Here is a 26,755-nt window from a genome sequence, read left to right as displayed (position 1 = left end):
GAGACAACGTTCCCCAGGTAAGCTACCTGTCGTCGGAAAAGGCAACATTTCGCCGGCTTCAGTTTCAAGTTCGCTTGCAGTAGCCTATCGAAGACTTGACTGAGACGGTGCAACATCTCGGGCACGTCGTGGCCTAGCACTATTATGTCGTCCAAATAGACAAGACAGGTCTCCCACTGCATGCCAGCTAACACCCGGTCCATTAAACGTTAGAATGTTGCCGGGGCGTTGCATAACCCAAATGGCATGACATTCCATGCGAACAGTCCGTTTCTGGTGCAGAAAGCGGCAGCTCGACGGGCTTGTGGTGTCAGTTCCACCTGCCAGTATCCAGACGCGAGATCTAGTGTGCTGAACCACTTGGCAGTGGAGAGGGTGTCAAGGGTGTCCTGGATACGGGGCAGCAGGTAAGCATCCTTAATAGTGCAGTCATTCAGTGCCTGATAGTCGACGCAGAGGCGGTAAGTTCCATCTTTCTCACGTACCATCACGAGTGGCGAGGCCCAGCTGCTGTTGCTGCGACGTGCCACGCCGGCCTCCAGACCCTGTTCTATCTGCTGGTCAGCATCCCGTTGTTTCTCCCAAGCCATGCGACGTGGATGCTGCTTCACAGCAGCACCTGGCCGGACCATGACGTCATGTTGCACAAGGCTTGTGCGGCCGAGGTTGGTAGGCCCCGTTGAGAACACCGTGCTGTACTTGCATAGAAGCTGGGCGAGCGGGGCTGCTGATCCCGTTCAAGCTCAGCGGCACTCTGGTTGTAAAGCTCCCGCAGATGCTGGGGGACGTCACTGTGCTCTGGCAGTTCGCCCATGGCCGTGGTGGTGCTGGGTGGTAGAGCGTGTGCGGGCTGGAGGACGCCAACGTTAGCACCCTTCTTGATGGTGACAGAAGTATTGCCAGGGTTACACGGAGAGGCACTCCTTTAGCATGTTGGGCTTCAAGCAGCACACGAGCAACTAGCACTTTGTGTCTCCCTACGAAACCCCTGGTAGGAGTGAGCATCACCTCCCCTTCCAAGCGCCTTTTAATCGGGATTTTGCCTCTTATGACATACTCCACCCCGGCCTCTACCACCACCGTCCGAGAAACTCTTACAGCCTGGACCTTTGGCTGGCTCAGAGCGTGAAAATATGGCACTTCCTCGCCAAACAGGATGATGCGGTTGGTGCCAAAGTCAAGGCGCGCCTGGGCTTGAGTGAGGAATGGATGGCCTAGGCGGGCCTCTTCGCCAGCGATATCGGCCACCAGGAAGTTCACGCTCACCTGCCGGTTGTTAAGCTGGACAAGGAGTTGAACCTCCCCGATCACTGGAACATCTCCTGGCCCGACCCCCAACAGCGTCTTCACAGTGGATGGCTGAAATCCAGGCCTAACATCCGGGTGAATGGCATTGTAACAGCGCAGGGGACGCACGCTCCTCCGTGCCCCACTGTCCAGGACAGCACAGATATCCAATTCATACACCATCAGATGGATGTTCATTTCTTGACCATGGGTTTTGAAATGGAGGACAGTGGGCTCCGAGCTCTCGCGAGAGGTATTTGCGTACTGATGAGTTGCCCTGTTCGTTTTCCTGGGAGAGGGACAATTTCTCTTCATGTGCCCAATACCTGAGCAGTTGTGGCAGCGAATTTCCTCCCATTTAGTGTTTTTAAATGTTTTCCGGGGAGCTGCTTGGTGAAATTCATGGCTAACCGGTCTATTGCTGACCCCTGGGATGGCCGTGAGGATATCAGTCTCCCCTCCTTCTGCTCTTTCTCTGACCATAGCTGCGGTACGGGGTTTTCGTTCGGGAACACCTCGTGCCCCTGAGTGCATAAGGGTGGTGACATGTGATGCTGCTCGCTTAGTGGTTTCATAGCGGTGGGCAATGTCATAGGCCTGAGCTAAGGTCTGGGGTCGTTTTTCTAACAGCTTTTGCACAACCTCCGCGTCTCCTATGGCATGGGTGAAGACTTCAACGGCTATTTTGTCTTGCTCTTCCTCAGTCCTATCACTATATGCCACTGACACTTTGCCATATATGTCATCCCTTAACGAATGGAGAGCTTCGCCAGACTTGCGAATGCGTTGTCTTAGTTCAATAGCAACAGCAGCTGCATGCTCTGATGAAGGGCCATATGCATTCTCAACTTCCTCCACTAGGTGGCAATAGTCCCACTGAGTGGACCGGGGGTTCTTATGCACAATTGCCCCTGCTGCGCCAACCAGAAAAAACTTTAACTGGATGGCCAAGGTCTTTTCAGTCCAGTGATTTGCTTTGGCACAGCTCTCAAAACGGTGTAAGAACTCTGTCCATGGCGTGGTGCCATCATATTGGCCAGGACGGAGGGTGGGGATTCTTTCTCTAGCATCATAATCATCCTCACTCTCTGAGGAGGGTTGGTAACGCACAGAGCGGGGGCGACGGTTATGCTTACAAGTCTGGCGTTGTTCACATTTTGGGGAAGGTGATATTAATTGCATAACAGTACTGTCATCTTGTAATAAATGTGCTTGGTCAGCGTCTTTAGATGCTTTAACATGGACAGAGTGGGGCAATGACTGGGGGCCGTGACTGGATATGGGAGTACTGTGGATAAAATTCCCTGAATGAGCAGTGGCAAAGGGGTTTGTGCTGGGATATGCGATGGTGGCTGTGAATGGCGCCTCCACCTGCCCACCATCAGTGTTATGCACATGGGTGCAGGGTTGTTTGCATCGCACGTCAGCCTTATGATCTCTCTCCACATCAGCCTTAAATGGATTAGTATCCGACAATTTCAGTGATTGAATTTGTATATAACTCGTTGCACTTGCATTTACAATTCCTCCCTCACACGAGAAGGGGTTACTCTGTGTCTTGTGAACATATTGTTTGCTTACATCCATTTTTATTTCGTATTCGTTCGCCGTAGTCATTGACATGGCTGGATTTGAGTGGCTGGTTACATCGCCGTGTTTATGTTTACATTCACTCACGTGCACCTGACAGGGGGCCGCCATGTTGTCTTCTTAGTTGTTAATAAAGCACGTGTAAAGTTAATACTCTGCAAACATCTCCGGTTTCCTGAGCTATATTCCAGTATGCTCACCAGTGTTGCATGTGTAGTAACTGTCCCTTCGTGGTCGCCAGTGTTAACCTTTCCTGCTGGTATCCGGACCGTGGTCAGGAGATCAGGGGAAATTGCCGTTTTCCAGGGCCGAAGAACGTGCTTAACTTCAGGGTTAACTTCCCTACCCTCGTAGTCTTAAACAATAAGAGGACAGCTCCACGGGGCTTCGTCTAATCCTTTTATTGCACCAACAGTAGAAGAACAACTGCTCCGGCAGCCGCCCTGACTGCATACAACTTTTTCTCTCCCCGTCTCTCCTTTTTTTCCTCTCTCCCTCATGCCCCCGCCCACACCTGCGCACATCGCGACTTATTGCATATCTTGCAACAGGTGGGTCTAAAATCATGGCTCCATGACACAGCAGAGTGAATATTCAACCATGCTATCTGTTATGATCACCACTATCTTTTGTATTGTTTAGTCATTTCTCTCCTCTCAGTCTGCTCATCCCCTGCTCTCTGCATCAGTCACTAATTCAGTTACCTGTTCAGTCTGACCTGTTCCTCTCCCTTCTTAAGCAGGTCTACCATCCCAGTTAGGTGTCAGCTCGTCTGCTATTCTGAGCTCAGTTAGCAACTCTCCAGCACGCTGTACCTGATTCCTGACTACAGTTTATTGTTCCTGTTCCTGTTCTGGACCTGACCCTGACCCTGATCCCTGCTTCTAGACCCCCTTGTCTGTGAGTTTATGGAAACCTGACCCCTTCATAATTATCTTTCTTGGATCTCTGGATGTTTAAAAGGCTTGTTTTTTTATGGATTCTGTCACCTGTCCACCCTCAGATGTTCAGTGGATCGACTTTGCTTGGATCCTGGACCTGATCCCGTTCTGTTAAATTCCCAGAGTAATTCCTGGGTATTGTTTGGATCTATGCATCTGCCTCCCCTGACTTTCAGGCCAGTAACCTGATCACAGTTTGGATATATTGAAAGAAGAATCAAGTATCACCAACACCCGCCTCATTTTTCACCAGACAGTTGTACATATCTTTTCCAGAAATGACTGAGATTAACAAAAATACTGCTGCCACCGTTTCACCAATGGATTTTACAGCTCCAACATCTGAGCTAATTAGTATTTCTGACAATGAACAATGGTAAAAAAATAAAATAAAAACATTCCTTGACATTTCAACTTAGACTGCAACAATATTGCTTGAAGTTTTATAAAAAATAAATAAAAAGAAATTAAACACCAATCTTTCAGTTTCAGATTGTTACATTTTTATTGAACCCCTCTATTTACGTGACAGCGCCACAGCGGGTAGAAGGCGCAGAAGGCAATATGCCTCAAGTCAGGTTGCTAAAAACAGAAAGAGAGGAGAAGGAATCAAAAGGTTGACAGTATGTCACCCAATACTTCAAAAAGCAAGGTTTGTTAGTGGTTCATGTGGTGGAAAGCTATGGAATATTAACTTTGTCTATGGTCTATAAGTCAGCTCACTTTTCTCCCCATGTTAGCTCATATTTTTGAAGAAAACTCTGGATTTTTACATTTCACTGTTGTTTAGTTAAATAATTAATGCAGTCAAACGTTTAGCAACCAGTTCATATTCAATCAGTTGACCTCCCCAAAATGATGCCTCGTTCCGAATAAATACGTCAAGTACAGCAGCAGCTGTCAGTCAGCCCCCAACTCCACCTGCCCCTGAAACAGCCCCAGTGCCCCCACACAGGGAAGGTGAGCAGCTGTGTGTTGAATTAATAAATGTCAGATAAGAACAAAAAAACAATACACACAAAAGATCTAAATGATAAATCTATTTTTATGGAAAAGATGAATTAAAACAAATTAAATAAAAATCGTTCTGAACAATTTTGATGCTTTAAAAAGCATATATATATGAACTTTTTTATTTTGTTAAAATTCAGCTATAACTGAAATTGAAGAAGTGCAGTAGGAACAAAGGAGAAAATTTGTGGCAGTTCTCAATCCAATCAGATAAGTTTACATGTTCTAGAAATCAGAAGATTAAATAGGTTAACGACCATATAGCCTCATATGTGTATTTTATCTAATCCAATACCACCTCCTTTAAGTAAAACAAAATGGTGGGAGGCCACCTGAAATGATGACTATGCTATTACAAATAGGTATATTATATGAAATATTATATAACTTATGTATGTCACTTACAGTCTACAGAGCCAGGTCCAGGATCGTCTTCAAGTTTGTCAGGGAGGAATGTGGAAGTGGAGGAAGAGATAGAAAGAGGGTACAGATTCAAATGATGATCCACCAAGTGAGAGCGCAGAAACACACAGAGAGGCGGCAGAGAGTGAGGACGTTGAAAATCAAGCTGAAGATGTTGAAAGGGATTCAGATGAGGAGAATGGCAGAAAATAAATGAATCTAAATTAATTTCATTGTTTTCAGAGTGCTCAGTGCTTACCTACCTGTCAACTGTCATGTTTTTCTTTTTTCACAAATATGGGAATGATAGTCAAAAATACCATCAAAATGCATATTTTTATGTAAAATAGCATCAAAAATTTTCACCAACCCTTGTCGGTTCTCTTATCCATTCTCATCCAGTTATTAATGTTGTACAAATGGCTTTGGTTGCACTCAACTTTATCTAAATAAAAAAAAACTTAAGGAAATTATTAGGGCTGCGCGAGTTAACTCGTTATTATCGCATTAAATATTTAACGCCGATAAATATTTTATCGCGCATTAGCGCAGGTTTTATTATTTATTTTATTATTGTAAAAGTCTGTTGCTCACAGGCTTTTATTTTGTAAAAGTCTGTTGCTGTCTTCTGCGGAACCGGAAAAGAAAGTAATTGGTGGATCCACCAAACATGGAGAAGGGTACGGAACCTTTTCTCGGCCATTTTTATTTTAAAGTTCTTCCAGACGGCGGAGTCGACAGAACCAAAGTCATCTGTAAACACTACCAAGTTGAATTGTCTTATCACCGTAGTAGTTTCAGTCTAAAATATCACTTAAAGGTAAAACACACAATTGATAGCAGCAAGTCATTCAACGAAACAGACAGTGGAGCGAGGCTTCTACATAAAAACTGCTGATGTTAAAAGTGTGTTTGCACAACAAATGTTATGGCACTTTCATTCATATGGCAGTACATTTAAAATAAAACTAAATGCTAAAAGCTATACACTACTTTTGAATTCAGTTTTGGATTTTGCTTACAAATCCAATTAATCGTGATTAATCAGGGAAATCATGTGATTAATTAGATTAAAAATTTTAAACGTTGCACGTCGATGATGTCATCCCACTCTAAACGTGTGTAGAAAGCCCCTATAAGCCCCCCGATGGCCCCGGATCACAACAACACGGTAGCTATGAGCTAACAGTGAAATAGTACGCATTCATTCATTAATTGTTGACTTTAGGCTACATTGTCTATTCCCTGTTCTCTCCCGTTATATGGATATACGTGGATCTCGAGTAATCTAAATATCTTCCGAAGGACACCGACTTTCAACAAACTGTTATCGGTGAGTAGATGAATGTATTTTATGCCAGAAATAAGGTCCAGGTTTAAAAAAACAATATGCTCCTTTAAGGACCTAACTGGTCACACCTGGGAGTAGATTTATCTTACTCTAATGTAGAACGTTTTTTTTAAACATAAAGAACATGCATTTTGTGGCTTGTCAAAAGGTCCTTAATAGCTTTTTCTCACATCACGCAATCAGATATGCAAGAGCGGAGCAGCTGCACACATCCAAACCAAGCACGTGCAGACGAGGGGGCGGAGGGTGCTGGAGCACCTGCCCCCCTTTGGTTTCTTTTGTCATGGGCAAAGTGCATTAAAGAGATGTATAACTATACTGTCAAGTGAGTTGCAGTGTTTTTCCTACATGTATGTTTCTAGAGGCAATGAGGCATAGGTTATTTAAAGGTTTCATGTTGGAGTAATGTTTGTGTCAAAACAAAGGGTTGCATTTGGTTTTACTGAGGTTAGAAACCAAAAATACAGCTGTGAAATTAAAAGAAAGAGGAGGACTCCAGGAAAAGTAGCCACAGTTAAACAGTCCAGTGTCTAATGGGGATCTGAATTCAACTTAATACATTATCTTCCTATGTCCTAAATTAATGCACAGCTTGAATTATGGCTTTGTGGATGTAGGCTGTACCTCCACCTCCTCCTTTATTCTTCTAGTCCCCCCATGAATTACAGTGCAGTGCAAACAGTCAGCCTTGGCTGCAGCCTCACTCAGCACGGAATCTCCTACAAACAATCAGCAGTATGGCAGTATGGCAGGTCACAGTGAGCCATTTTTAATGTTAGTCCTCTTTGCATCTTGTCATGATCACATAACACTTGTTTAATCAGTTTCTATCTCTCCCATGCTCTTTTTAGTGTCTACACTCTCAGATCAATACAGCCCACCACCAATGATATCATCATCAACAGCAGCCTCCCCAACAACCCCCTCAACAGAAGCTGTTCAATGTGCCCCATCAGGTAAATATAGACTATAGACTACAATATAGATATAGACTACTTATGTTTCTGTATGGTGTTTCAAATTTGTGCGTCATGTGCCCCCTTTTGACTTTGAGCACCTGTCCCTCCAAAGGTCTCTGTACGGTCCTGATCCAAGCAAATCAACAAAGTTAAAAAGACGAAAACAAGTCTGCACACTTCAGTTCCCTTATGTGCATTTATTTATCATATCCAAATAGTTGCAAAATAGGTGCTGAATAATTCCTTATATGGAAAGCCTTGTCGGAATGGTGGGAAATTTGCATGTCGGAATAGCGGGATGTTGGACTGGTGGCATGTCGGAATGCTGGTTGCCACCCCTAGAACACAGTAGAAGCAATTCTGCATGAAGAGCCAAGATTGTCAGCCAGCCAAGCAAGCAGGGAACTGGTTGCAAAGCTAGCAGACTTATGGCGCTTTTCCACTAGCTCGGCATGGCTCGGTTTGGTTGTGTTTCCATTACAACCGAGTATACTTCGTGCCTCCTCGACGTGGGCGGGGTCGTCGTAACACGGCTGCGCGACCAGAACAACAACAACAACATACGAGGAGGATAGCATGGAGGACATCGAGGCGCTCGTGTTGCTGCTCACCCTGTGGCTTTTTGTCGCACAGAAGGCAAGAGAAGAGAGCCAGAGAAGACTCCTGACCGCCAAACAAAACAGTATTGAAAAGTGACAACACTCTTCGACCAATCAGTGCACTGTAAAATGTAATTGTATATCTTACTTAAAAAAAAAAGTGTCCTTAACTCATTCCAGCTTACTCTGTTGACTATCCTCACTTAAAGCAATACTATGTAACATTTCTACCTTAAAATAACAGCTTGAAAAAAATTGTGCGGCTAGAATGAGTTTTAATATTACGATTGGCCTGTCTCCTATGCCCTTCGGGGGTCTGAGTTGGAATAACTGCGCTATGTAACTTTGCTGGACCGGCACGGGAACTGAGCGGAAGTACTTCGACTTGCTTTCTGGTAGGGCTGAACAATTATGGAAAATAATCTAATTGCGATTTTTCGCGGCAATATTGCGATTGCGATGCGATATGCGATTATTTTTTAAGGTCTTTGTCTTCTGTATTATTAAACAAAGACAAGCAATACATCATATAGTATGGCCAAAACTATATTACATTAATTTTAAACTGTTCTTTCCTGGAAGACAGACCACTGTTATGATGACATGAGGTGATGCATGAATTGATGACTGACATTTTTATTTAAACAGTATATTTGAACATACACAATAGTTATTTTGAGCTTATAAACATCTGAGCATAAAGTGCTGACAAGGAACCCTGGTGTAAACATTCAAATGAAAGTCAGTACAATGTGCAGATTGCAGAAATATACATGTAAATATATTTAAAAAAATCTGTGGCTTTACCACACTCATCTGTGAACTGCTAGACAGTCATTAAATTAAAACATAACATTAAATAAATAAATAAAAAATACACACATCTTACTGATCTCTCCTGTCAGTAACGTTACACATAAAGTGCAAACATAATATAGCAATTGTATACACACACAAACACACCTTTAAATGAAAACTGGCTGAACATCTTGATTATCTGCAGTAAGTAACAGCAACACAGCACAAACTAAAGTGCACAATGAGTATGGCTCTGCCAGCCATAATCATCCTAGCTCACAGGTTTTTTGCTAGGAAGACCAGCATATCTACTTTTGCTGGCTTTAAGGATGAGCGAGTGCAAGTCACTATATTCCCTCCAGTGCTGAACAGACGCTCTGAGGGGGCACTTGTGGTTGGCACCCGCAGATATTTGCGGGCCATCTTGCACAGTCGTGGAAATTGAATGTTGTGCACCTTACACCAGGCTAAGGGATCATCCTCTCCGTCAATGACAGGGGTCAACAGGTAACTATTCAACTGTCTCCATGACATCTTCAAGTGGCAGAGGCAAAGCTGAAGAGGCCGAACTGGTTTTAAAAAGACTACCTAGAGTCTTCTTTGCCTTTCCCCCAGAGCCCTGTGCACTTGGAGAATTAATTAATTAATTGAGCGGTTTCAGTGCGAGACCTCTTCTCCTGCCAGATGGGAAAAGAGACATTAGTTATGCAGTTAGCTTATATATAAATATTAAGTGTTTGTGGAAATATAATTTTCAAGGAGTAACCTGATTATGTGTACGTCTTGCTGATTCCACCATTTCTGTCTTCAGTCGAGTTAATGGCAGGAAGGTTGTCTATGTATTGCGTTTTGAACCTAGGGTCCATGAAAGACACAACATCCAAAAGCTCCTGGGTGTTGAGGTCACTATACTTGTCGTTGAGGTAAGCCAGGACCTTGGTTTTAATTGATCTAGTCAGATCAGTGTCCTCAGCATCTTCAGCCAAGACTGATGTTGCCAGAAGATGGAGAACTGGCTTGAGGTAGGAGATGCTCACAGACTCCTCTCCAGACAGAGCATCAGTAAATTCGGAGAGAGGATGCAGTGCCTTATGAATGGACTCCAACACTTCAGCATCCTGCCAGGTTGGGATGAGGGAGCGTGCATGTCGGTCACCTGACAATACCTGCGATATGGCTTTCATCTGTTCCAGCACTCTGGCAATCATTTTCTCTTTGGACCCCCATCTTGTAGAGCACTCAGTAATAAGAGAGTGCTCAGGAAGCTTAAGCTCCTTCTGTGCCTCAGTGAGCGCTGCCTTTTTCTTCCAACTGTGGGAGAAGTGCCCCAACAACTTCTTGCACAGCCCTTTTGCTCTTGATACTCTACCATCTTTGATTGCATTTTCTGGAGGAAAAAAAAATAAAGTAAAATTAGTGTAACTCATACAATTGCGGTTGTGTGATACAAGGTTTCACCATTTCTCTCTCTCTCCCTCTCAAATTCGTTTTATTAGCATGACTATGGGAACAGTTTTGCCAAAGCTATTGTTACATACATCATGACATACAACAACATAAGACCATAAGACAAAAACAAAAAGGAAAATACATCCTTATGTATTTTGAGGTGGGTACATCAGTGTGGGGTTGACATAACATATCTAGAATTAACAGCAGTAAAGAACAAGGGAAATAATAGTGTGGTGTGTGTTTGTGGGAGAGAGTGATACACAGGCGCGCATTCTCTCTCTCACTCACTCACAGCAGTAACTTACCAATAGCAAGATGTAATCTGTGTGCGAAACACTGGAGCCTGGTCCATTCGTTCAGCTGTGCTGCTTTCACCATATTTGACGCGTTGTCCATCGTTATGCAGACAAGGTTGTCTTCAGTGAGATCCCACCACGCAAGCCCCTCTCTCAGGCTAGCAGCAATGTTTTCCCATGTGTCGTCTTCGCAGAAGTAGGCCGTTTGAAGACTGCGAGCGGCTCCGCTGTACGGCTTGACCACATGTCTGTTGTAGCCGCAAAAAACTCAACAGCCTTCAGCTGCCACTCTCTACCTACACTGCATATATAGCTCCGGTAGGGCAGTCTGACCGAAATACGTGCGGGAGGGCATTCTGTACCTCTTATCCAGTGTAGTTACCAAATTATTGAACCCAGGCTTGGTCACCGTATTGACGAGCTTCATGTCTTTCGCGATGCATTGGGTTACTTCTTCTGTGATTTCCGCGTGCCGTTTTGAAGTGCGTTCATATGGCGTAACACCTTCAAACAGTTCGGTCACTTTGCCGAGTAACGTTACTAGGATTATTCTGCACACTGCTTGATTTTTTAGCCATACATCTATCATACACTGTTTTGTGCTGCGTTTTTAGGTGCTGGTAAAGGTTGGTAGTGTTGCCCCGTGATGTACCAACGCTGACCAGGCAGGTTTTACACAGTACCTGACTCTGTGCAACATCTTCTTTCTTAAGGCTGATTTATGCTTCAGACGCAAAGCCTCTGACGCTCGGACGCATAGCCTCTGAGAGTGTCAAAATCTTGACCACTTCCCCACGCAGAGGCTCTGCGCGCGTTGTCGTGCACCTCAGAAAAATCCTGACTACGCGACAGACGCACGCAGACCACCAACGGAAGTGCGGAGACAAAAGTGGCTGTGGTTGGTCCTCGGTGTGCCTTTCCGGTTGTCTGTGTGGCTTCCTCCTTTGCATTTTTGCCAACTCCAATAAAAGAAGCTGTTCTTCTTCGATGTCGAGCAACTCCAGATCCATATCTTGCATACACTTTTTTTTTTTTGAAAGATAAACACTTCCGCCGGCGCCGCCGAAGTTCTCGTCACCGCCCACCGAAATTCTCGCGAGGGGAAACTGCTGTGCGTCCCGAGAAATTCCAGACCGAGGTTGCAGAACCATAACATGAAAAGTGGTTCGTGACCAGAGCAAAGCAACACGTCAAGACGATAGACGCAGAACTATAATCTGCCCTTCAAACCTAAAATAGTCCCACACAACTGATGTGCAGTTCCTCTTTGAAACTATCATCCCCGCAGGGTCTGGTTCTGTTGAGCCTGAGACCATTGTGTAGGTTACAGCTTTGCTTGCAAGTTCTCTCCGGTAGACTGTTTCATAACTTCGCTCCCCGTGTCACGTGACCAGAGTGCAGCCTCTGTGGTTAGACAATCTAGTTTGATCATATCACATGTTTTACTCGCGCATGTCACGTGAACAGAGTATAATCGCAGCCTTTGCGATTAGAAAATTGCACTTGGTCATATCGCGATATTATCGCAAATGCAATATATCGTTCAGCCCTACTTTCTGGCTCACCTACCGCAAAAACAAATGGACCCCTCTCACGCTCCCAGGAATAAGGCTAAGCTAGCGCAACATTGTCAGTACGATCATCATGGCAGAGGCACCGAAGAAACAGAAGAAGACGTTGACTGATGAAGCAAGGAAGAGAAAGAGATTTACGACGGTGTCTTAACCGTACATTATGTCCAAGCCTGTAGGGGGAGCTCCATAATGGTATTTTTGAGAAGTTACATAGTATTACTTTAAACTTAGTAAAGACAACTTTCTACTGAGGCAAGTAATCAAACTCATCAGCTGCAAGTAACCTGTACTTGAGTACTATGAGTGAGCAAGACGCATCTGCATAACCAGCAGAAACTCGGCGTCATTCGGCAGCTCTCGTTTGACGCACATGCGCAGTTGCCCACTGACGAGTGACGACGTGCTTTGAATGAAGCGGTAACCGTCAACAGCAAGGCGGTTGCTGCAGCGAGTGTCACGGTAAGTTTCACTGGTTTTCTAGTATGTAACAAACTTATAGTCGTTATCTTTGCCATATAATTTATCCGTAAGTCCAGGTTTGGAGGTTAACTTTATGTTTAATAATTTAGAGTCGGTCCTTTGCAGTCATGTGAAAGCTAAAGCCAACCAGCCCTTCACGTAACGTTGCTCTGTAAGGATATTGTAACATTTAGGGCGTGCTTATTAACGGTTGAAAAAGCAACTGTGCTGATCTTTCAGGGACACTCTTCGGTGTCCAAGCATGTAATTCATTCCTCAGCTCTTAATTAAAAAAAATAAATTTTCTACCCAATTTCCCTGATGGTGAAGATGAGACCTAGCCTAGCAAGCCAGACCCCTACAGCAAAAAGCTGTACAGGGGTCTAGTGACGCTGGATAGCGTGTGGGCGGGATAAACGGTTGTCTGTTAAGTTGCCTCTTATTATTTTTCTTTTCGACTTTGCCTGTGTTTTCAATACCGGAACTCCACTGCTAACATAGACAGGGCTACTATCATGCAATATCAGAGTAGTTTGTGGTAGCTTTGATTGTAGGCTGCCCCCAACATCATTCAGTTCATATTACTCGAAAACTGACTTTTAAAGCATATTTACCATTTGTATGCGAGGTGAACTTCATCCACCACAAGTCCCAAAAGGTTGTCTTGGTAGACTTTGCTGGCTAGCAAGTCTCGCCAATCCCTGTTAAGCCAGGACTCCCGTACACCAACTGGCACCGGCCGCTTCGAATCTCCTCCGGGTCGCCTTTGCCAAGTTGTGCTGCTCTAAGTCCAAGTTTTTCGGCCTCCTGTAGCTGGTCATCCATTAGTGCCAAAAAGGGTGACACAACAACCACCAGCGGGTTGTGGAGACCCATGCGTCGTCCCACCAATGGAGCAAGCTGGTAAATTAAACTTTTACCGTACCCGGTGGACAAAACTCCGAAAACGTCCTTTTTAAAAAAAAAAAAACTTAAGTGCAGTTATCTGTTCGTCTCGCAAAGAAAACTGTATATCTAAATCTTCTAGAGTCGCTGCCAAAGCCAAATCGAAAGACTGTTCGCTGGACGCAGCCATTGTTTACCTCTCTCTGGAACTACACACTGAAACGTCGCAACTCTGTCGTCACTAGGTAGCCCGGCCTCCGACCCCGCTCCTCACGATTTGATTGGCCTGATTAAAGGGGCACTAGGTAGCATTTTCACCTAAACTTATAGCCTTCAGGAGTTTACCAAAGGTTAAACAAGTCAATAGTAAGCGAATGAAGCCTGTCTCGCTCCCAACAGGGGTCTGTATGCTAAGAATCCCAAATGTAACTTCGGCAGGAGCGACCCGTTTATGTTTACAGCACTTAGCTAGGTACTGTATGCTAGTTGTAGTTGTAGGCTATGTGTTCACTTGCGTTGAAGAGCCAACACCAAGCGCTTCATATTCTGCCTTTCACAGACTGAATATGAAACGTTCGATGTTGGCACTTCCAATCTTTGTGAAATTTCTCCAAGTGTGATCTTGTTCATCTACCATAGTGATCTACGTTTTAGATCGTAAAGAAACAGGTTAGCCTGGCCCTTCTGATGATGGTGCTCTAATTCCTCTTGAGTTCGAGACGTAGCCTAGCTTCAGAAATACACGGACTGACCTGATTAGAATAAGAATAGCGTTTTGATCCTAACAAGAATTGTTATCTACACATGAAAATGGATTAATTTGTTCGGATTATGATTGTAATCGGAATAGTGTAGAGCTAGTCTGCGTTTATTGCGGCGTGTATGTTGGTAGTGCCTGCGCGCATCTGTCTAAGATGTAACTTTTTTAAGTGTCTGCTAATACAAAGGAATCACTCCACGAATACACCATGATGAGGGAAGAATCCCATTCAAGATCAGCAACAGTCCATCCATCCATCCATCATCTTCCGCTTGTCCGGGGATCGGGTCGCGGGGGCAGCAGCTTGAGCAGAAAAACCCAGACGTCCCTGTCCCCGGCCACTTCCTCCAGCAACAGTATTATAGCATATTATCTTGAGTTCTCTCTTCAGAAAATCTCTGATTATAGTATCTTACGTAGGCAGTCTACACTTGTGAATCAGATGACCTAACTGCACTGACTAAATAACACAACGGTAGCATTCGCCACGATGTTTAGTTGGTGGATGTGTATAATAGGAAGGTGGGCATTTTTACGACAGTGTAGAATTTCAGGTTGACCAGTAGAGATTGCTATACTGCTGCTATACTACCTTGTATCACTTTAAGTTTCGATTTTCAGCCTCGCAAAACAACCACAAGTGACTAGACTAGCCCGGGAGCAAATTCAATTTGGGGTCGCTAGGGGCGTCTAGATTTCTAGGCTAGATGAGACCAGTATGGAGTCCAAACGAAAGGAACTTGTAGAGGAGATGAGGAAACGGCGTCCAACTGCTGCTCTGATAACCAAAAACATGGACTCTACTTTGGCCTTGAGAAGACAAGAGTTGGTGAACTTGGAACCTCCAGTGAAAGACACAATGGAAAGGTGGCCAGCACTCTTTACAGAGGGTCAGGTAATTGAAAACTCTTCCTATCTTTTATGCATTAAGTTTTTTAGTTCTCATATAATTCATTGTTTATTTCTTGTTTGATCCTTTTTTGTGGGAGGGGGTCTCATCGCACTTTCAGACTACTAAATGGTTTTATGTTCATGAGGAGAAATATGAACACCTACTTTCCTTTTAGCTTGTCTTTTTCCTTTTGTGTTAATGCTGACATGATTGTGGTGATATTGATTACCAGCATCAGGCTCTTTAGCCAGTTATTTCAGACTTAATGTATGTTGAAAGATATAACTGTTGACTTAATATCTGTTGAAAGTCAATCTCGGCAGTTCTAAATTCATCCACTAAGAATTTAAATCAGAACGCTCTGAGCAGGTTTCAGTGGGAGCTGTCTTAAACATCAGGATTACAGATGCACATTCAGTTGAAATAGTGATCTTATTTTGCAGTCATGCAATAGGTGGATTGAAAACAGAGTTGAGCTATTTGCTGTTCACTTTATTGATGTTATGATAAATGTTAGGCCCTGTAATTGACAATTGAGTTTATCTATAGTTTGTTTCAAACCATAGTCATAGTCAACATAGGCGACTGAGAGCTGTTTTAGGGAATATTAGATTGAAGGCCGCCCTAGAAAAAAGTCAAGTGTCATTTTTTTCTGAAAAAGTCTATGGAAAAGTTTGTTTCCAGGTTAGTGTTTATATTACATACAAAGTATGTAACCACACTTGAGAACTGTATTTAAGGTAAACTTCAGTAGTTTTCAGCCTAGACCCATTTATTTGTGTTCAGAACAAAAAAAGTTTAATTATTAAACTTTGTTTTCCATTCAAACTGTTGTCTGTTGTCTCTTCGTTTCAATAACTTATCACTTTTGGTTCAGCTTACTTCAACATATCAAGGCAATCGGTTTCATGATATTTTGCTAGTAATGTGAACGCTTAAACTTGTAAGGATAACTTATTTTTATCAGTACTGCTTAATTAACATAACTCACAAGTTTAAGTAGTCAAAATTGACATTTTATAGTCAACCTAACTAATAATTTTGAGTTAACTATACTCAAGTTTACTGTCATTTTATGAGTTGTCTGAATTGATATTTTGTAGTTAACCCAATTAATGATTTTGAGTAAACTTCAATCAAGTTTACTGCCATTATCTGAGTTGTCTAAACACAGTTATTTTCAGCTATAACACCTTAAAATGAATTAGCTACTTTACTTGGAGATTTTAAGGCAATCGGTTTCCTGACTTTTTTTAAGTAAAGTGAACTTATTACAATTTACAGTGAGGAAGGCAGTCGGCTGACGTCACGTTTTAGTAACGCTTCGGCCCGCTTGGAACCAGGGCTGAGGTGATACGGAAAATCTATCCGGTTGCAGGTACTGCGTGCTAGTGGAAACACGCAATAGCGCGCCGAGCCGAAGCAAGCTAGTGGAAAAGCGCCATTAGGTTCCATCTGCCAAGAGCTCGAAAAAGCTCCAAAGCTGCTCAATAGCTGGCTCTCATCTAGCAAGCAGTGCCTTTCTATCAGAGTTCGCGTTAACCGACAATTGTCCGTCATTGACGGATTTTTTTCAGCTATGACGGAAAAATTTGAAGGCCGTCCGTCATTTTGACGGATTTGACCATTACCATTACCAATAATAAAAAAATAACAATAAAACACACAATTGAAATCATAGGCAAGTTATGACATTTTTCTTACTCTACATAAGTTTCATTGCCGTCACCAACTTTCAATCTGAAACCCTCCGCAGCTTTGGTGTTCAGTGGGCCAATACATTGTAGCCAGCTGCGCGAGGGTGTTCTGATAGCCGCCCGTCTGTAACTTTGACAGATGATGAATCATAAAAGTAGCCTACCGGTAACCTCACGCCCGACATGGTGGTGGCGAGCTTGTGCATATTAATTAGCAATTTATTAGCGATTGATTAGCTGTCACCACGTTCAGAGGCTCTTGCCGGCTTCTTATCGTTTCATTGGGAGACATGTTTCCCGACTTCAGAGCTTTGGCTGAAGTGGCGCTGGTCATTCCAGTCTCCAGCGCCGCAGCTGAGCGTGGGTTCAGCCTTCAGAATAAAATTAAAACCTCAATGAGAAGTCGTCTGTCGGAGGCAAGGACGCAAAATTTAATGACAATCGCCTCGGCAGCAGTCTCAATTGATGCGTTCGATTAGACACAAGCGAGCTCCCTCACAGCCGTTTTACAGACAGCCGTTCCACTTCCTATTCGCCCCATTATAAAAAAATTGGCTGCAGTTCAGTTGATTTTGTCTGGGGGCGCTGGCGAGCGAGTGCAGAATGACCATTGGCCATAGGGCTGGCGCTAATAACTCAAAAAATGTCCCCGCTAGCGGCTGAAACCTGAAAATATTACTGTGATTTCTGACAGAGGGATGTGGATTTATATCGAAAGTACAATAACCTGGAAGTTATAGCTTTCTGTCTTCTTACAGGTCTGGCATTTGCGAGTGAGTCTCCGATAGCATCTAGCTAACGGAATCTGAAGAACGCATGGCTGATTACGACCGGCTGCTTTACGGCACTCGTCCACTGTGCCAGAGTGCTAACCTGGTGCTGCTAACAACAACCAAAGCTAAACCAGAGGCTAGTCAGAGAGTATGTAAAAGGGCAGTGCTGAAATCTGTAACTATTTGAGCTAACACCTCTCTGCTAGCTCAGCGCTAGGACTGACCATGCCGTAAAGTGATGCCACATGCGTGACGTCACTCGGGATGCAATACTGACAATAAATGTGTATTTTAAACAAATCTAGTGAGTCTAAAAAATCAAAACAAGTGCCGTTTGAAAAGATAATTTATCCTGCCTTTAGGAAAATTAAAATAAAAAAATATAAAAAATTATATCCAAAGCAATGGCTGCATCTAAGAGAGTTCTGCCTGCTCTGCACTGCTTTGTTGGCGCACCTAGAGTGCAGTACCACCCGGAAAAAGCCACCAGTTTTCCCTCTCCTCATAATAGAGACTCTCTGGCTCCCTATTCAAATCAATGCGGGCCGGAAGGAAGGTTTGCGCTACAACAGGTCACTTGCAGATTACCACTGCAACCATTCTAAGTGGACTGTTCATATTTCACTTCAATTGTTCTAAGTGGACTGTTCGTATTTTCACTACAATTTTCTTCGTTCGACTACGTTATAAAATAACATGTTCATATGCCCAACAGCCGCAATGTTTTTAGCAGCGAAAAAAACGAGTTCACAAGTGACCGAACGTCAATCTCTGAAGAAATGCATAAATAAAAAAAATATTAGATAATACACACTTGTTCTGTGAATTATTTTTTAAATGAAAATAAGTCAATAAAACACGAGTTATTATAAGCATTAGGATATAGCCTGTATATTAGCCTACTATTTAAAAGCCTGTATATTACCATTTAAAATAAAATGACGGATAATAATGGACAATGACGGAATTTTTACGACCCTGTCCGTCAAAATGACGGAAAAAGTGAAAAAGTCTAGCGCAACCACTGCTTTCTATTACTGTTGAAAGCCATTGAAAGTGAAGACATGACCATTCTTATACTTCCACTTACATGAGATCTTTTGTAATTTAGTTTCCTGTTCTAAAGAGACTCTCTCTGGTTCAAACAGTTACAGCTGTTTTACCCCAATATGCTAAACACAACATAATGAGTAAACGGGGAGGGCCAGAGTCAGCTGAGTGTGGGAAGAGATGTGGGTGGGGTAGTTTATGGATTTATATTTATAGATACCATTTAGAAAATGAGGAAAAGTGTAAAGAGTCAGCATCAAGCAGTCGTAAGACTATAAAAGTTTTTATGTGTAGCTAAAACATTTAGATGCACAATTTGGAGGAATACAGATAAGATTTTAAAGGGACTGACTGGGGGACTTTGATAATGCAAAACTCAGGGAATTAGCTGAGTTTGATACAGACAGATCCAATATTCTGCTTGAAATTCATTAAAGGGACACTATGTAATAAATTGAGTCATTTATTAGCTAAATTCAACATATTCATTCATAAATTAGTCCTCATTGGTGTAAAATGATCTCTGTCAAAAATCACAATTATCCTCTTGAGTGAAGAATAACTTGTCTGTATCTACATAGAGCGGGTAAGCTCTATGTAGGCCGCCATATTCTTCCGGTCTATGAAAAACGACAAAGTGCCTAGAGGGACATAAAGCACTTCGAATCGCGTTTTCCCCAACGCGAGGTCTGCAGGCGGAAATGACGTCATTTGAAGTCACGTTTGCGCGCAGGTATAAACAGATTCAGTCTAGCCATTCGACATTCTCTACTATGGAAGACCACAGTTATGCCGCGCCACAGGAGAAGGGATCCTCGTCGCAAAAAAAGAGAAAAAGAGAATTGAAAAGTCAACGTGACCAGCAAATCCAGAAAAAGAGGGTAAACATTGGGGTCGCTTTTACCAGATGGAAAGAGCTAATGAAGGAGAAAGATTTTCAAAGGGACGCTGAGGTTGCCTGCTTTCTTCTCGACAGGTAAGTAAATTTCACTGACTAAATGACAAGCTTTTCTCATTGCATCAGTACTTTTCTTTGGAAAACTAGACGGTGGTAAATGATGGTCTTATGCATGCCATGGAGCTAACTCCTAGCAAAATAATGTGTATAGATCACTTCAACCCGGTCCCGCTAAAGCGATGACCTAGCGTAATTTCCACCATGACATCCAGCCAAATACCCCATCAGAAGCATTTTTAGCAATGGTCAACGCCATAGATATGTATAGAATGGCTAGATGTCTCGTCCGCGTTGCTGGTCAATGGAGTGGAACGTCCGCAGATGGCCGCCATCTTAGCACAGGCAGCTCTCTCGCCGAAAACATTGTGTTTATGGTGAAACATTCAAACATTCAAGACATAACTTGCTTAATTCTCAAGCGTTTAGGTTATTATAAACATCAAAGTAGTAAGCTAATTATCACACTACAGACGAAGTCCATATTTATTTTTTAAAATAAAAACGTAAATATTTCATGTTTATTTGCCCCATGACTCAACTTTATTTATCCCTTGGGATGACTCCCTCAGGGAAATTTAAGTCCACAGTAGCTCCAAACACACACATAGGATCTCTCTAAATCTAAAATACAGTATGATATAGAATAATTAATATAATACATAATTATTATAGAATAATCTAAAACAAATTGTAAAAAAAGAATATAGGCTGTACAAGATATACAAAGTAAAGAGTTAAATAAAATAAGTTATAGCACTATGGTTGAGTTATTGCCCATATTGCACTACACTTGTGTTAATTACACATTGTATGCACATAGTCTGACCATAAATAGATAAGATATTTGTGTGTATGTGTACTTCTGCCGTAGTACACATAGGCTCTTAACTCACAAAACGAGGTATTATAAAGTTTACCTGGAGTTTATTTAAAAGAACTCTTTCCAGATAGCAACTTCACACTGCTGTGTGTGTATAATAACTTATGTTATCTGATATGTTATCTGTCATCTGTATTTATAGTATCTGTATTTATATGTTATTTGTCTTCATGTTGGAGAGTCCATAACTGCTGGAGTCAAGTTCCTTGTCTGTAAGAATGCTTGGTCAATAAACCTGATATGATTTGTCCATCTAATTTGTCCAGTTATGAGAGATCTCTTGGGATTCAGAACACCTCAACCCCCATGAAGCCAAACCGGTCTGAAGTGCCAGCTGCTTTGATATTCTCCAGTATTTCCAGTGGGACAGATAGGCAAGTAATCACATGGATAATAATTTTGTCATTGTTTGTTTGAGTACGAGTTTCATATATAACCTGTATCTACCGGTAACTCATAGTGTGTTATGTTTATTGTTTTCAGAGATGAACATCTAAGCGCAATAGCAGATGCACCGGAAATTGAAACTCTTGAGAAGAGGTAACCCATAAACCTTCATTTAAAAAAATTTAAAAAATCTATTTTGTGTGTTTTATTGTCTATTTTCATCTGATACATGTTTTTAAATATTATTTATTCTCCTTCTAGCCTGCATGACATGAGCATTGGGGAAGAGGAGCTGGATGAAAATGCCTTCAATGACCACATGAACAGTGTGTAAGTGGGCTTCTATTCTGTTATTGATTTCTATTGAATTGTGTAGGCTTCATTCATGACATTTCTATGTACTGAGTATGTTGTACCCGAAAGGATTGATTGGGCAGAAGATGAGCCCACATTCCACAATGACCCGGACGACAGCTCTGACGAGGAATATCTTCCACCAATTTCTTTGCGGTGAGTTGAAATCTATTTCTCTTTAGTATTCTCTTTACTTTGTTTCCATGTTTTTACATATAAACAATGTTCAGGACTACTTTGAAATGTTTCTATTCTTGTTGACACAGGCGTTTGGTTCGTTGCTATATGCCGAACAGTTATTGAAATTATTTGGTTGAACTGTGTATGATCCCTGATGTTATGCCTTTCCAGAATGGGTGGTGCACTGAAGGGAGCGCAGGTAATAGACAGTCTGCCAACTATCGGGCTCAATGAGACTGTGCACGACCTGCCTGCCCCTGAAATCCTTTCCGATGAGCCCTTAACTTTTGAGCAGCCAATTTTGCCAGGCCCTCAGAAGGTCCTTAGTGAGGATGATGTTGTTGGCGTCAAAGCAGCACTCATCTATGAGAACAGCTTGAGGCAGCTGGTCACATTTTTAACTCTGCCCGTGGACACATGCACTGGTGTCTTGAGGAACGGTTTGGTGTGTGACAGCATTGCTCCCTTTCCAACAGTCATCGCCATCAGGGGCACTGCAATGAGCGTTGAATGGGTAAGCCTTGACAGTAACTTCAAATCACAATGAATGGTTACAGACAGTATTGGATATGCATTGTGAATTCATAAGGCTACTCTTTTTCACCATTAGATCTGCCCCAATGGACATTGCTTATGGCGGTGGAACTCCCAGCCTGTGTTGAAGTTTGGCATGCAGGCCGGTGACTTTTTACTTTCAACCAACATCTTGCTGTCTGGAAGCAACTACACTAAAGTAGCTCTCCTTCTGAAATTCATGAACATCCGAATGGTTAACCCAACCACCCATTACAAAATCCAGGACACGTACTGCGTTGACTCTATTAAAGAGTACTGGGAAGAGAAGAGGTCTGAGGCCATCGACCGACTTCAAGGGAAAGATGTTGTCCTCTTGGGTGTGTGTTTTTATACTTTACCTTGTTTTACATACATTTGTATTGTGTTACATAATGAAACCGATTTAGCAAGCATCTGCCATACATGTGTTGTATTTTGAAATTGCCTTATTTTTCTAGGTGATGGCAGAAATGACTCACCAGGGCATTCTGCACAATACTGCAGCTACACCACCATGGAGCTCAATAGCAAAGACATTGTCTATGTGGCCACTATAGACAAGCGGCAGACAAACTGGAACTCCAATATCATGGAAAAGGAAGGTTTTATCCAGACTGTAGAAAAACTAACCAAAGAGATAAAGGTAGTGGAGATCTGCACAGATGCCCCTATCCAGATTGGAGCCCTTTTGAGTAAGTGGTCAACAGTTAAATGTTTGTACACAAATATTGAAATGATGATTGAGACATCTGGAAATAAAATGATTCCTTACTTCACAGACCCAGACAAAGGCAGATACAAAGAGCTCAGGATTCACCACAGCCTGGACATATGGCATGGTGCTAAAAATCTGTCCAAAAAAATAGCTGCTGTAAGTTTGAATACTTACAATTTCAATCATAACACTACCCTGCATGTCACTTGAATCATTGCATTATGTTAGGTCTCAATGCAAAAATACATGCATGGAATAACTTGCATTGTTTGTTTTTTGTTTATCCCCTCAAGGCAGGAAAGTTGAAAGACCAGTCTATTCTCGTTCACTGGTTGAGGGATGTAGTCAACCATTTCTGGTGGTGCTGCAAGACAGCAGATACATTTCAGCATTTTCTGGTAAGCAAGATAAATGTGTGTGTATATATATATATATATATATTTAATTAATAATAATTTATTTAAGTTCCATGATTTTAAATACCTGTGACATGATCATTTTTATTTTGTGTTTATTTGGTTTACTTTCCTTAGGCACTTTGGATTGGGGTTCTACATCATGTGTGCAACAATCACACCTGGGGGACTGGAAGCTGCCAACATGATCACCTTGAAGACACACAAGGAAAGCAGTGGATTGAGAGGGATTCCCAGAGCCACAAAGCGCTAGTGAACATTGTCCTCAACAAGCGCTGGCAGAAGGATGTCCACAAGTATCTGCGCTTCAGGTAAAGTGTGGGCACATGACATTAAGCAGAAATGTCAGTCATAACAAATGTGTAGGTTTGTGTTTCTTGCTCTAATTTTATTTTTAATCATCCAGATCAACAGCCCACCTCGAGTCATTTCAGAATCACATTCTGATGTATGCTAGCAAGCGCCAAGCCTTCACTCCCCAAGGGTATGAATCAAGAGTTTTGCTCGCAGCCCTGGACTACAATTCCCACCACAAACGGCCAACTTACAGGACGGCTGAGGGCCAACAAGTGTATGTCAAACGCTTCTAAATTTCTGTTGTATTCCCATAATTGCATTCATATTGTCTAACAATTATGCAAGTTTATTTGTCATTACATATAATACTTGCCTTTTTTATTTAGTCTTAGGAAGAAGTACAATAAGAATGCCAGACGATATAGCCTCTACGCCTTGAAGTTGGAGAAATCTTATGACTACATCCCTGAGTTGCAAGCGCGGATTGTGAAAGGAAGAGTCGCAAGCGGGGTTGGGATGCCACGAAAGAGGACCCTGCGCCCGGATGACCCAAGGCAGCTTGGTGTTGTCCCCCCAATACCGCCACCACCGATGTCAGAGTTGGTACGCACACGTCAGCCGAGGTCTAGGTAAGTGACAAACATTTACATGCCGTTATTTCAGCACAGGCCATTGCCTCTGATACTGAATTGTGTGCATATGCATGTTAATGATAATCCATTGTGTGCACGTGACTAATGGCACCCCATGTCTTTTACAGGATCAGCCCTCGATGCTGCCACCAACTTGGAGGAAGATTGATCTGTTATTTTGTGTTGCTGGTATATCAAAATGTTTGTAAATATGAATAAATGAATATTGTTTTAAAAGAAAAGAAAACATTCATTTCAATCATATTGTTCATCAAATTGCTATTTAGGGTTAGCCATTTTTCTCAATCCCTATTATAGAACAAATACAGGATATTCAAATAACAAATATTTTATTATTTGTAACAAACAGAACTCAAAAGAATACAAAATATATAAATAGATATAAATATAACTGTTCACTACAACTATTTACAAAACTACTTGGGCAAATATTAGATCCCTGGAATGTAGCCTGTGTATTGTGCCTGAGGGTCAGGAAATTTATCCCTAATTTTGCACACACAGCAGCTGGGAATCACTCTCCGGTTCCCCTGTCCCAATGCGCCATGCTGCCAGAAAATAAAATGTCTATAAGCTGCATGCCTATATTCTCTGTTGTCATCGCCGGGCTCCCTTAAATTTCCAAAGGCAGTGAGGTCTTCCCGGTACTGCCTATGGATTCGCAGGTAACCCTCATCCAGGCAGTACTGCGTGAAATGGGACAGGAGGCTCACACAGTGGACAGGGTCTTGGCCACAGCATTTCCGCTCTCTGTCCGTTGGCATGTCTCTGCAGTTGCCACAGGTACACCAAGGTACCCCGGGTACCTCCGCAGATATAGGAGCACCATGTCTTTGCTGACGCTCCACCAACAGATCAAAGATCAGACCCGGCTGCCTCTCCAGCATTCCCAATGCGAGGCGTCTGTGATCTTCCAGGCTCATCTCCTGCAGAAGCCTCTAGAAATGAAAGGTGAAACGAAAAGAAGTAAGATTTTGGTCTAGAAAAAAGCGCGATTGGTCGTTAATGCCTCGGGCGTCATAGGTAGTATAATGTTAGGAATCATTGGCATTTTTATCATATATATATAGGCCTATATATATATATATATATATATATATATATATATATATATATATATATATACATGTATATATATATACATATATATATATATACATATATATATATATACATATATATATATATATATATATATATATATATATACATATATATATATATACATATATATATATATATACATATATATATATATATATACATATATATATATATATACATATATATATATATATATACATATATATATACATATACATATATATATACATATATATATATATATATATATATATATATATATATATATATATATATATATATATATATATATATATATAATATGAATATATATATATTATTATTATTAGCCATATAAATTGTACAAACCTCAGTGACTTCTCTTCTCTGCCTTTGAAAACCTTCAACCCTATCAGCATCTTCTCTTGTCGCTGCCGGGCGTCTTTGCCGTGGTGTTTGAGACTCTCGTTCTCCTCCTCTTCCACGTCGTCCTCCTCGCCTAGCTCCCACCGATCCACTGCCTCTCTGTCCTCTCCCTCTTCCTCTCCCTCTTCCTCTCCCTAGCGGCGTTGAATCGCCTGATGATGATCTCTGACAATGCACAGACATCGAAAATAAAGAATGTTTCCTTACTAATTAGTTGTAGCACATAGTTCATGCGTTGTAGAGCAAGCACTAGCCTACTACGTTCGCTATGCTGCGACAGTAATGTTACCAATAAAAAAACAATATAAACATGCTCAAACTAATGATTCAATGCAGTTTGAAGTTTGTTTGAAATAATAGCCTACTACGGTCGCTATGCTGCGACAGTAATGTTACCAATAAAAAAACAATATAAACATGCTCAAACTAATGATTCAATGCAGTTTGAAGTTTGTTTGAAATACTAGCCTACTACAGTCGCTATACTGTGACAGCAATGTTACCAATAAAAAACAATATAAACATGAGAACATAATTCACTATCTTGCTCGAGGAGTAATTACTCATTCATGCTCACACTAATGATTCAATGCAGTTTGAAGTTTGTATGACATAACGTACCTCATCCCCCGAAACAAAACTTGCTGAGCTGGAGTTTGAAGACATGTTATTAAATGGCGCTCTACACGGCTCGCCACGGCTTGGTTTGGTTGTATTTCCATTACAGTTCGTGCCTCCTCGAAGTGGGCGGGGTCGTCGTAACACGGCTGCGCGTGTTGCTGCTCACCCTGTGTCTTGAATCTTGACACATACCGCTTGCCGTAGTTCAAGAAGTTGTAACGCACATTTGAAAACGCGAGGCGCTAGAGAGCAAATTCATTCGACCTTGCAAAATAAATTTGCACCACTAGATGGGGGTAGAAATTACATATTGTCCCTTTAAGGATCAAAATGGTTACCAAAACCATACTCCCTGCATTCCTGTGCAGTCAGTGAGTTGTGTGACCCATTCATTTGATTTTCATCCCAGCAAGGAGTACCCATCACAGCACTGATCTTTTTAAAAAAAAAAAAT

The sequence above is a fragment of the Odontesthes bonariensis genome, chromosome 23 (assembly GCF_027942865.1).
Source record: "Odontesthes bonariensis isolate fOdoBon6 chromosome 23, fOdoBon6.hap1, whole genome shotgun sequence".
Lineage (NCBI taxonomy): Eukaryota > Metazoa > Chordata > Actinopteri > Atheriniformes > Atherinopsidae > Odontesthes > Odontesthes bonariensis.
Note: the sequence above shows the minus strand (reverse complement) of the source record.